Genomic DNA, 12,338 nt, shown 5'->3' on the forward strand with positions numbered 1-12,338 from the left:
CGTCACCTCGACGTGTATGCCACGTTGTCTTAAAGCCTATAGTGATAGATAAACTTTTGCAATCATGATATATTTTATTCTCTGAACATAATTTTAGTTCTTTTCAAATAAAAAAAGGGATGGAATAATTCATTCCACAAAAAGGTTTTTTTCACAAGGTGCATACAGTATAAATAAATGGTTATTTGTTACTGAATTAACCATATACCAATTCCCTTATTGATTGGGGAGTATTCAATACACCCATGAATTATGAGCTTCATGTAACTCATCCCAAGTGACATTCCAGATATAGGACATTCCAATTTAATTGAATGGAATGACAGTTTATCATTCAAAATCTGGATAATAATAATTTTTATCAAATCACACATCGCAGTATACTAGATCCTCTAATTCCTTAAGAGGTTTATCTAAAAGGCCCACGATATAACTAGGAATACGTTTCAAATACCATACAAGGGTTACAGGACATGCTAATTTTATATACCCCATTTGATATCTACGTATCCGAGAATCAACAAATTCTACTCCGCATTGTTCACAAAATTTTGGTTGGTCTTTTTTATCTCTGATTACTCGATAATTTCAACAAGCACAAATTCCACTTTTTATAGGCCTAAAAATTCTTTCACAAAATAGTCCATCTTTTTCAGGCTTCTTGCTTTTATAATGAAGAGTATAGGGTTTTGTTACCTCCCCAACTGTTTCTCCAATAGATAGGATTTTTTTTGCCCAATCACTTATTTGTTCAGGAGAAACTGATCCAATTCGAAGGTGTTGATGTTTATACTGATCAATCATAAACTAAAATTTCCGATTAAATCCAATTAAACTTCCTTCCTTTGAATCTTAAAGTCTTTCTCATATACAAGGAAATGATTCAGTTCCAGAGCCAAAGATCGTAGTTCACGAACGAGCAATTGAAAGGATTCTGGAGCATCCACGGTTTTCGATATTGTTCCTCCAATAATTGTAGTTCCAATTACTTCTTGATGAGCTTTAATATGATCAGATTTATAAGTAAGAATCTTTTGTAAAATATGAGCAACACTGAATCCCTCGAATGCCCAAACCTCCATTTTGCTTACCCGTTGTCCTCCTTGTTTGGCCCTTCCTTTAAGGGGTTGTTGTGTAACAAGTGCATAATGTCTACTGGAGTGTCCATGTATTTTATCATCAACTTGATGAATTAATTTCAAGATATAAGGCTTTCCTATTATAACGGGATGTTCAAAAGTATTCCCTGTTCTTCCATCAAATATTCTGCTCTTTCTCGGATACTCGGCTTCAAATATCCATGGATTCGATGTTTGTTTACGGGCCTCATATAATTCAGAAAACACAATTTTTCTGGAAGCCTCTTGTTCATATCTCTCATCAAAAGTTATTATTCGATAATGTCTATTTAGCATACTTCTGGATAACCCGAGTGAACATTCCGATATATGTCCTACATTCATTCGAGAAGGGACCCTAATGGATTGAATACCATATCAAGGGGTCTTCCATCTTGCAAATAAGGCATATCCTGTCTAGACAAAATCTTTAAAACGATACCTTTATTTCCATGTCTCCCGCCCACTTTATCACCTACTTTGATTTCACGTTTATGTGAAATATATATATGAATCGTTTCTGGATTATAGCTAGAACCCTCTTTTTTTATGGATCCATCTCACATCAATAACTCGGCCCCTGCCACCTATAGGTAGTTTTAGACAAGTTTCCTTTGAGGTGGATACCTGAATCCCAAACATAACTCATAATAATCTATCTTCCGGGGCATATGAGGATTCTTTTGCCATTTGAGGCGTTAATTTACCCACTAAAATATCACCCGTTTCTACCCAAGATCCCAAAATTACAATTCCATTTTAGTCTAAATTTCGGAGTAAATGGGCTTCTAGATGAGGAATTTGATTAGTGATTCTTTCAGGACCATGGCTTGTCACATGAGTATGAATTTCATATTTTCGTATGTGAAAAGAAGTATAAATATCTTCATAGACCAAACGCTCACTAATGAGTACATCATCTTCAAAGTTGTAACCTTCCCATGGCATATAAGCTACTCATACGTTTTTTCCTAAAGCGAGTTCACCACCAACTATAGTTGCACCATCTGCTAAAATTTGTCCCTTTTTTACGCATTTACCTTTCTGAACCTGGGATTTTTGATGCCTGCAAGTATTTTTGTTGGAACGTTGATATATAACTAATGGAATACTTAAAGCATCCCCACTTCCAGATAAAAGAATCTTATCAGTATCATTATAAACGATCTTTCCCTCGTGTTCGGCTATAGCGGGAACTCCCGAATCTAAGGCTACTTGGCATTCCAATCCAGTTCCAACAATGCATTTTTTGGATCGAGAAAGAGGATTTCTTGATGTTGCATATCAGAACTCATTAAAGCTCTATTCGCATCATTATGCTCGATAAAAGGAATGAGGGAAGCTCCAATAGAAAAATATTGGAAGGGAAAAATACTTCAAAGATTAACCTGTTCCCATGCAATAGTCATAAATTATTGACGGTATCGAGCTGGGACAATCTTCTCCTCCTGAATACCTCGATTCAGTGCTAAAAAAATTCTTGTCGCTACCATATAGTATTCATCTCTACTTGGTGATAAATAAAGCATTCATATTCTTTTTTATCTCTCAAAAATTTCATAAAATGGACTTTCTATAGACCCCCAACGACCAATCCTTGCGTGAATTACCAAGGATCCAACAAGTCTGACATTGATTCCTTTAGAGGTGTCAATAGGACAAATGCATCCATAGTGACTAGGATGGATATCCTGCATCCGAAAATTAGCAGTTCGCCCCGTCAATCCTCCAGGACCCAAAGAACTCAATTTCCTTCCATGAACTATTTAGGTCAATGGATTGGTTAGATCTAACACTTGAGATAATGGATGTAATCCAAAAAAAATATTCACAAGTGGTTGTTAATGGCATTGAAGTCACTAAATTCTGAGGAGTCTGTCTCAATTTAGATTTAATTGCTCCATATATATACTCTAATTATATGTTCTAAACGAACGAGAGTCAATCCAAATTGATCTTGTAAGAGATCTGTTACGGAACGAATACGTTTATTTTTCAAATGATTCATATTGTCAAGTGTACCCATTCCAAATTTCATTCCGATCAAATGATCTGCAGCTATCAATATATATCGCGGTAACAAAAACGTATTGTTCTCAGGTATATCAATATTTAGCCTTTGGTTCATATTTCACTGACCAATTCCTCCTAATTCACATCTTTGTTGAAAAAAATTTGTTTGTAATTCCGTACAGAAAGATTCTAGAAATATGGGATCTCCACCTACACAAGCAAATTATCGATAAAACTCCAAAATGGCATTTTCTCTTGACCCTGTTTTTTTCCCTCCTTTTCATTGAGGAAAGACAAGAAAATTTCGGGGTAACAAACGTTATCAATAATTTCGCTTAAATTTGAACCCATAGCTGATGATAGAACTAGAATAAAGATTTTATGTTTCTTACTTACACGAGCCCATATCCTTTCTTTTCTATCAATTTGTAACTCTAATCTTCCTCCCCAATCAAATATTATTGTACCACTATAGACTGAAATTCCGTTATGGTCCAATTCTGACCGATAATAGATACTAGGGCTTTGCAATATTTGATTGATTATTATTCTGTATATTCCATTTACTATAAAATTTCCCAGGGAATTCATTACAGGAATGTTTCCAATAAAAATAATTTGTTCTTGGATATCCCGACTGTTTTTCCAAATTAATCCCACGGATATATATAATTCAGAGGAATATGTAAGTGATTCATATACAACATCTTTTTCTTTTATTGAGGGTTCTACCAACTGATATGTTTCCATAAATAACTGAAATTCACTTTCTTGATCTGTGTCTTCAATTTTTGGAAACTTCAAAAGTTCTTCTGTTAAGCAATGATCAATGAATCAACAAAATCCTTCAAATTGTATTTGATTCAATCCGGGTAGTGTAGACATTCCTTCATTCCCAACCCCAAGCATTTTTTATTTTCCTTTTTTTTATAGATAATATCCCAGTATTTGATGTCATTCTTCATCGAATCACATGAATAGATTTATCAATAATGGAATTTCTGTTCTTTTTACTTTACTGAAACACATGATTTTTTTTACCTAACTACATCTATGAAATACCTATTATGAAAAGAGGAAATTGGCAAACTCCCTTTTCTTTATGTTTACAATTCATTGTGAAATATTTTATAAAACTTTCTATTATAACGAATTCATTGTGAAATATTTTGTAAAACTTTCTATTATAAAGAATTCATTGTGAAATATTTTGCCTTTTGTATTGTGAAAATAATTCGCATTTTGAAACAACAACCAAACTAAGTATTTCGCATTTGTATTTTGTGTTTAACTAGAACATAGAAACAACAGCAAAAGAAACATAGACTGAAGTTCCTGACAAGTGTGTTATCTTTAAGATGGATAGAAAGTTGGACATTAATCACCAAGGTGGACATTTATCATATGTCTTGCTTTTATTAGTTCAGACTACAACAACTAAACCATAATCTGACTAAAATAGCTAAAACATCATATTGGTATTACATTTCAAAACAAATAAACCACAATCGAAATACAAGTTATGATGAAACATATATGATAACCATTTTATTTCTATAACATTTCAGTAGTATTACATTTCACACAACATTTTAGTGGTAACTACGTTTCTAACAACATTTCAGTGGTATTTGTAGCGGGAAATTCATGATCATCAAGCTATTGACAAGTTAGATATCAATTAACAAGAGTCGCCACCGCACTTTTATTGTTTCCAAGGGAAAAGGGAAAAAGTGCGAACAAAACCCAAATGGTAAGAAGTTTTCAAATAAAAACTAATAAAAGTCAAATATCATAGGTGTAGCGGTGTATTCGTCACTTTATGATTTATTGACTAAATCAAAAGCAAAGTATACAAAGATAGAGTCGCCACCGCACTTCTATTTATCCAAAGGAATGGCTAGAAAGCGAACAAAAGCCTAAGAAGTTTTACAAAGAAAACTAATAAAAGAGGTACAGAGATCTGGGTAAGGGGGTAATTATGCAAAGGGAAAGTGTCAGGCACCCAATGCATCCTAGGTACTCCTAGGGAACCTCTTTTCACAACTTGTTGTAAAAAGTAATGTTTATGAAAATATTTATTGCGCAAACATTGATTGGGAGGATGAGAGAAGAATATACAATTTTTATTATTTTTGTGTTTGGATGGATAACCATTGCCTACGTACCTTTACAGGATCAAAACCTCGTAGTTCGGCTAAAAGATTTCCAAAAAGTAAGTGGATTGATTTTAAACAAAAGCCCTAAGGTCTTTCATTATCCATGGGAGAAAACTCAACCTATACAACCACAAGTCCACCATGTGAGAAAAGCTTCAACTTGCTAGTGAGGGACTAACCCTATAATAAGCAAGGAAGTCTTACAATTCAATCACTAAGGACAAAAGGTGAGATTCACATCAACCACTAAGATAATTGAGATCTATGGCTAATGTATGAAAACTTATCAAGAAGTGGACAAAAGCCACAAAAGCAATTGAGTGAGTGAAATTAACCATTTAGGAGTATTCACAAAAGATGGTCAAAGTTGGTATTAGATTCAATTCAGAAGAAGTATTGTGAAAATGAAGTTTGAAAATCAGAGGCTTAAGGCCTAGGTTTCTAGTTTGAAAAGAAGTGAAAATGTTTGCACAAAGTTTTCTGGTTTGGGTTATAAATGCAAGTGGAGGTTGTAAGGAAACAAAAGGTGGGGAATGAGGAATAGAACTTCTTAGGAATTCCTCTCTTGAGATCATATGTAGATGATCCAAGTGATTCCTTTGGAAAAGGCAACAAACACAATAAGCAAGTAAGTAGGTTCAAAAAAAGAGATAAAGATGGAAACAGATGGCCAATAAATGGTCTTATATCCAACTCCACAACAAGAAACAAAATAGGAAACAAGTTGCCAATCAATGGTCTTATACCTGACTCCACAAAATGATCACAGGAAACAGATAGCCAATCAATGGTCTTACATCTGACTCCTCACAAGACAAAAATAATAGGAAAGGGAGTGCCAATCAATGGTCTTATGTCCACCTCCACAAAACAAAGATGGAAACCAGATGCCAATCAATGGACTTACACTAGCCTCACAAAGCAAAGAAAACAAATGCAATAAGCAAGAGGAAACAAGTTGCCAATAAATGGTCTTACACTCGACTCCTAGGAAATGGAAAGCCAATCAATGGTCTTAGTTCCAACTCCTACCAGATCACAGGAAACAAATGCCAATAGCTGGACTTACAATTGACTCCTCAATGGATAAAACAAAATGTCACAAAGTATGAACAATGATCATGAAATGATGTACAATTAATACTCAAAGATGAAAACAATGCACAAGGCACACACAAATAATTATGCACATATGGACAAGTAAGCAAACAAGTGGTCAATTATCACACACTATACACAATCAATAGGCTCAAGCAAGGTTGGACTTTAGTCAAGGGGTCATATCAACCTTGACAAACAAGCCAAATACTGGAATGGGTAGTCAGGCTCTTAACCTCTAACATTGAGAGTTAGGGTGAGCAGATGAAATGAAGATAAGGTTATGCCTCATAGCTCTTAACCCGGGCCTGGGTGAGCTTGAATCAATAGAAGGTGTGGGAGTCCAGAATGAGGAACTCTACTCCACAATGACTGACTCTATACACAAGATTTTGGGTTTTTATTCAAATTGCATCAACACATGGTGTGAGCAAAATGAAAGACTCAACTGAATAGCAGGGGATGGATTGCACATTCCTTCTATCTGCCAATTGCCTCTTAAGAGGACTTAACCTGCTTGGTACAACATTAAACAAACAAAGACATGGCCTCTTAAGGAGGGCTTCAGACAGGTGCCTGCCAATAACAGCAGGTCTTCCAGACTACATGAAGATCAAGAGAAATACCTAAGTGGTATGCCAACCACAAGCAAAGCAAAGTTCAAATGAACTTAAAGCAACTTATGTACCTGTGTAAACAACTAAACAAATCAGTACAGTATTCAGACAAACAGACAATAGTCAACAACAAACAGACAATCCCAATGTACAATATGTAAGCCATAAGGCAAACTCAAGTGAATTATCATCAACCTACAAAACAACCAAATGTTAGCAACCAATAGCAAATATCAACATTCAAATGATGAAGCAACATCAACCATGGAGATTAGGTGCTTGGTCCTGAAATTCAAAGCTCACATGTAAGTACAAACCACTAGGTCAAAGCCTAGGGTCAAAGGTGAAGAAAAAAATTCAAAACAGGGGCTAATATTCAACACCATGCAACTTCAAACACATATTAACATGTCCTAAAAAGGACCAAAACAAAATCATCAAGAAAATCCATGTAATAAGCAAGAGAAGTCAAAGACAATTTCAAAGCACATATTTGGACATTGAGAATGAAAATTCCAAATCAAAACAGAAATGATTCAAACAATTATGAAAATTTTTATGAGCATTCAAAACATACAAACCAATCATCATACAAAAAATCAGAAGCAATAGAGGTCATTTGATATGTAAACAAAAATGCACAAGTTGAACACCAAATTGTGTGACACACATTGTCACACCATACAAACATGTGTATAAAACAGAAATGGCAAATGAGAAAAATGCACAATCAAGCCTCAAACATCCATCAACATGTTAAGAATCATCATGCAAAATTTTATGGCATTTGGATAAATATCAAGCATTTCACAATAGGAAGAATGGAGCAAGGTCACAAATGCACACATGTTCAATCATCCTAGAGCAAACAAAATTCCAGCCATGCACAATTTTAGAAATTTGCATAAAAAAATAGAAGACATTCCAAGGATCATGTGAAAAAAAAACCTGGCATTATTTGGATGATTTTTCAATTTATTATGCATTTTAGAAGTTGGCAAGAAAATGAAATCAACATAGATCATGGCATAGGCAAATATGGAGGGAAATAGAAAATGAGGATTTAATTTGAAATAGTGGTGGCGCTAGGAATTGAAGCCTGTTGCAATTTAAAATGAGGCGCGCTGGAGAAAAATACATCACCAGGAATCGAATTGAGGGACTATGAAACACTGCAGTTTCATTAATACAGGTGGCGCTACAGTCAGCGTCAAAGGCTATGTGGCAAGGTCAACAAACGCCTGGACCAATGGTATGCTAGCAAGGAGCACGCGTGGCATCTGAGTCACAAAACCCTAGCGAAAAACCAGAGCCATTTGGCACTGTAGCGCGCGGCCAGGCTTGGGCGGTTCATGGAGGAAAACACCGTCTTCCTCGCGAAGACGGTGAATGAACAGTGCACGCAACCAACAATTTTTTTTCCAGAATTTTGAAATTCTTACATCATTAGAACGCTCTTTCAACAAGGAGTTCAGATCAACCATTATCTAACATCAATTCATCATGAACAGAGAGAATCGAGCAAAATAAATATGATGCACAAAACTTTAATCACACGTATCTCACTCAATAATGCACCAAATCACATGAAATTTAGCTCAGAATTATCAGCAAGGAAAGATCTACATGAACATGTTAATGAATTAAATAATCATGAGATTCGAAAACTGAACCTCTTAAAGATCAACTTCTGGAAATGCACGATCCAAGGCTTGGCAAGTTTCAAATCTACTCCAGAACACTTGTTATGAAGATTGATGAAGGAATTAAGGCTTGAAACAACTTAGATCTTGCTTAACAATCAACTTCCATTCTTGAGTTCTTGAGCTTGCACCACACAATTCTTGGCCAAATTCTGCAATTGAGAGCTTGATCCACACCAAATCCAAGTCACAGAACCAGAATATGCAATAAAATGGCAAGGTTATATGAAGATTTTTGAATTTTTGATTAGGAGAAAATTTTGGAGGGAGAGAGAATTTGGATCTAGAAATGGTGAAAATCCCAAAATTCTGTTATGATTAAGGTATTTATATGCTGTACTAATCCTACTGAAAATGCAATTAGCAATTGCTTAATTAGAGATTAGCAAAATAAGGTGTTTTGACAAAATTTGAAAATTGCATGGTGCATGGAATAAATGGACGTGAACAATGCCATGTGCTTGATCAATTGCACTTAAAATCTTCCAATTAACACAATGGCAATGGTGATTTGCTCCCATGATGCACCAATTTTAAATTTTCAAGTTTCCCTCCAAAATGGGCATGGAATAGAAAATGATCATGTGGTGCAATTTCAAGTAATGTGATGAATGTTTTGAAAAGTTCATGTCATGAGAAGCATTTTAGAAAAAGAGGCACCAAATTTGGAGTTATGAATCAAAAGTTATGGCCTTTGGAAGTTCTATGCACACTTGGCAATGATTTGACCATATCTCCTCAACCATTCATCAGATGCTCATGATCTTGGACTTTTTGGAAATAGGAGAGAGAGATATTCAACTTTCATGTTGGACAAAAATTCATTTGAAGCTTATTTGATGTTGGAAAGTTGAGTTGAAGTTGGACCAAAAACTTTCCATTTTTGGAAACTTGAAATTACCAGTCACTTTCCATTTTTGGAAACTTTTGACTTGACCTCAAGTTCTTCAACATTGATGTTTGACATGATGAATAAGCATTGTTGGAACATGAATGGGATGAAGAAACTCAATTTCTCAATTCAAAACCCACAGTTGACTTTTCAGTTGACTGGCATAGGCCTTTAGATGACCTGAAAATATTCCGATGAATTTGAGCTTCAACCACTTGGGGAATTGGTCCAAAATGAACCTTTAGCTCACATAAGCTCCATATGATGATCACATGATCCATATCTCAAGAAAATACCATCTGCTCTTTGTACCATGAATTCACCTAATGCGTTGACCTGTTGACTACTTAAGCTGCAAGACAAATGTTAATGACATATTTTTGTACATTTTGGTTAGTGATTAAAAGAAAAAGTAATGATATACAAATGCAAGCAATGCTTGGTGATCAAGAATCCCTCTCAAAGAGATATCCCACCCACAGGGAAGAAAGCAAGGTGTCCAATGATCCTTGAGGCTATGCAATGTTATGATATGATGCCATGAGGGATCTTAGGGACAAAATTGGGGTCTTACAGATGCCCCTATTTAAGGTCATTCTAGCCGGAGAAGTGAAGGTTAAAATCTTCATCTCGACGCGGTAGAATGGGCTTAAATAATAATAATGAGACAAATTTTGGTCCCTAAGAGACCTCATGATGCAAATGTAGGAATGCAAAAGAAACAAACTCTGTGGGGATATAGGTCCACAAAGAAGAAAAGACGATCCATCGGAGTAATACACTCACCAGGAACAGAGACTCTAACAGGACTCTTATGGGGATAAGAAAAAAGAAAAGAATGCGTGAGCAGGACACGACTCTGAATTAGGGGAAACAAGAACTTGACACTGCGTGAGCAGGACACGACTCGACCGGAGACCTTACTGGGGAGTAAAGGACTCAAACTGGGGAAAAGAGTTTCCAAAGGGAACAAAATCCAATGGAAAGACTCAAGCTGACTCAAAAACGCGTGTATTGAGGAAAACGCCAATACAACACAACTATCCACAAAGGATACTTCGGATAAAAATCCGGACTCGGACTGGGGAAAGATTCACACAGAACCTCCCTGTCGGGGAAAACTACATATATTGGAGAGTTATGCCAATACAGCAAAAGGGTAAATCACAACAGAAACTCCGTTGGGGAATGTCCAACAAAGACTCTCCAGAGGAAGCAAAAGGGTGAGGTGTTACCGGTTATTGGGTAACAAGCTCAAAGAGCCATGTGATCTGAACACCGGTTACTGGGTGAAAGAACAACAAGCTCAGGAAGAATGAATATCTAACACCGGTATAAGGGTGAGAGATATCAATCAACCAAAACATCTGAGGAAGACCTGAAAAAGGCATATCAACTCAGGGAAATCTGACTTCGCAGGGGACCAAGGTCATAATAGGGAGCAGAAAGGAAGGAACACCAGGGATACCCGAAAGGAGGGCTTGAAAAAGCAAATCGACTTACAGGATGGACATTCGACTCCACAATGGGAAAACGAATCTTACTCAAATAGGGAAGGACAAAAGGCTTCAACCAAAGAGTGCATGAGATATATTATCCATTACCGTCAAAACTTGGATAGTATACTCGCATGGAAGGAACACCAGGGATACCGGTTACTGGGTATATAATAGGTGACCGACCGAAAAGAGAAACAATCGTTACCAACAACAACAGGGTAGACGAAAGATAACTCACATGGGGATAAATTGCAAGCATACGATAATTATCCAAGAGACATATCACCGGTTACTGGGAGATACGCTCAAAAAGGGGATATTCGATTCTGCAAAGGAACACGAATCTTACTCAACTTGGGGGAAACACAACAGGCTTCGACTGAAGAGTGCATGAGATATATTATCCATTACCGTCAGAACGTGGATAGTATACTCGCATGGAAGATTATCCACAATCGGTTACTGGGTTAATAAAGGATAAATCATCCGAAATAAAGGACATCGGGATACCAAAACTAGTTATAAAAAGATGACCGATCAAAAGGAGCAACAGTCGTTACCGACAACAGAGTAAACGAAAGAGAACTCACCGGGGATGCATTGATGAAAATCAATGATCCGGGGAACATATCACTAGCATACGGTGAAAAGACCCGATGAGGATAAAATTGCTAGCATATGGCAATTATCCACAAGAAGACCTGCTGGGAATACAATTGCTTACTCAGAGCAATTACCCAGAAAAGAGGGAATATCAACATCGAATACTGGATGAAGACAACCACAAAGAGGGGATTACATCTATCGAATACTGGGTAGAAAACCACGGACGAGTAACCGTCATCGGTTAGGATGAACAACAAGGTTAACTCTGCACAGGGGAGACCAAAGGATTTACAACTACCGAATACTGGGTAGAAGACCAAAGACTCAGCTGAGGATAAAACGAATGATTTCCGGTTACTGAGCAATTATCCAACTGTTCCACAAGGAAGCACAAACTCCACTAGGGGGACAACAACAACATAGGATTTACAACTACCGAATACTGGGTAGGAAACCACAAAATCCACCATCAACCAGAATGAACCACAAAGGTTACCTCTGCTAGGGGAATAGAGATAGGACTTACAACTACCAGTTACTGGGTAGAGGGTCACAACTCTGATGAGGATACAAGAGTAGGGTTTACAACTACCGAATACTGGGTAGAAAAAATCAAATAGGGTTTATAACTAC

At 36.5% G+C, this 12,338-nt stretch overlaps 1 pseudogene; it reads right to left on the reverse strand.

Moving 5' to 3' along the window:
* Positions 1 to 830: 830 nt before the first annotated feature.
* LOC127115556 (DNA-directed RNA polymerase subunit beta-like) lies at positions 831 to 4,040 on the reverse strand (annotated as a pseudogene).
* Between the last annotated feature and the right edge of the window lie 8,298 nt (positions 4,041 to 12,338).

This window comes from Lathyrus oleraceus, chromosome 1 (assembly GCF_024323335.1).
Source record: "Lathyrus oleraceus cultivar Zhongwan6 chromosome 1, CAAS_Psat_ZW6_1.0, whole genome shotgun sequence".
NCBI classification, from domain to species: Eukaryota; Viridiplantae; Streptophyta; class Magnoliopsida; order Fabales; family Fabaceae; genus Lathyrus; species Lathyrus oleraceus.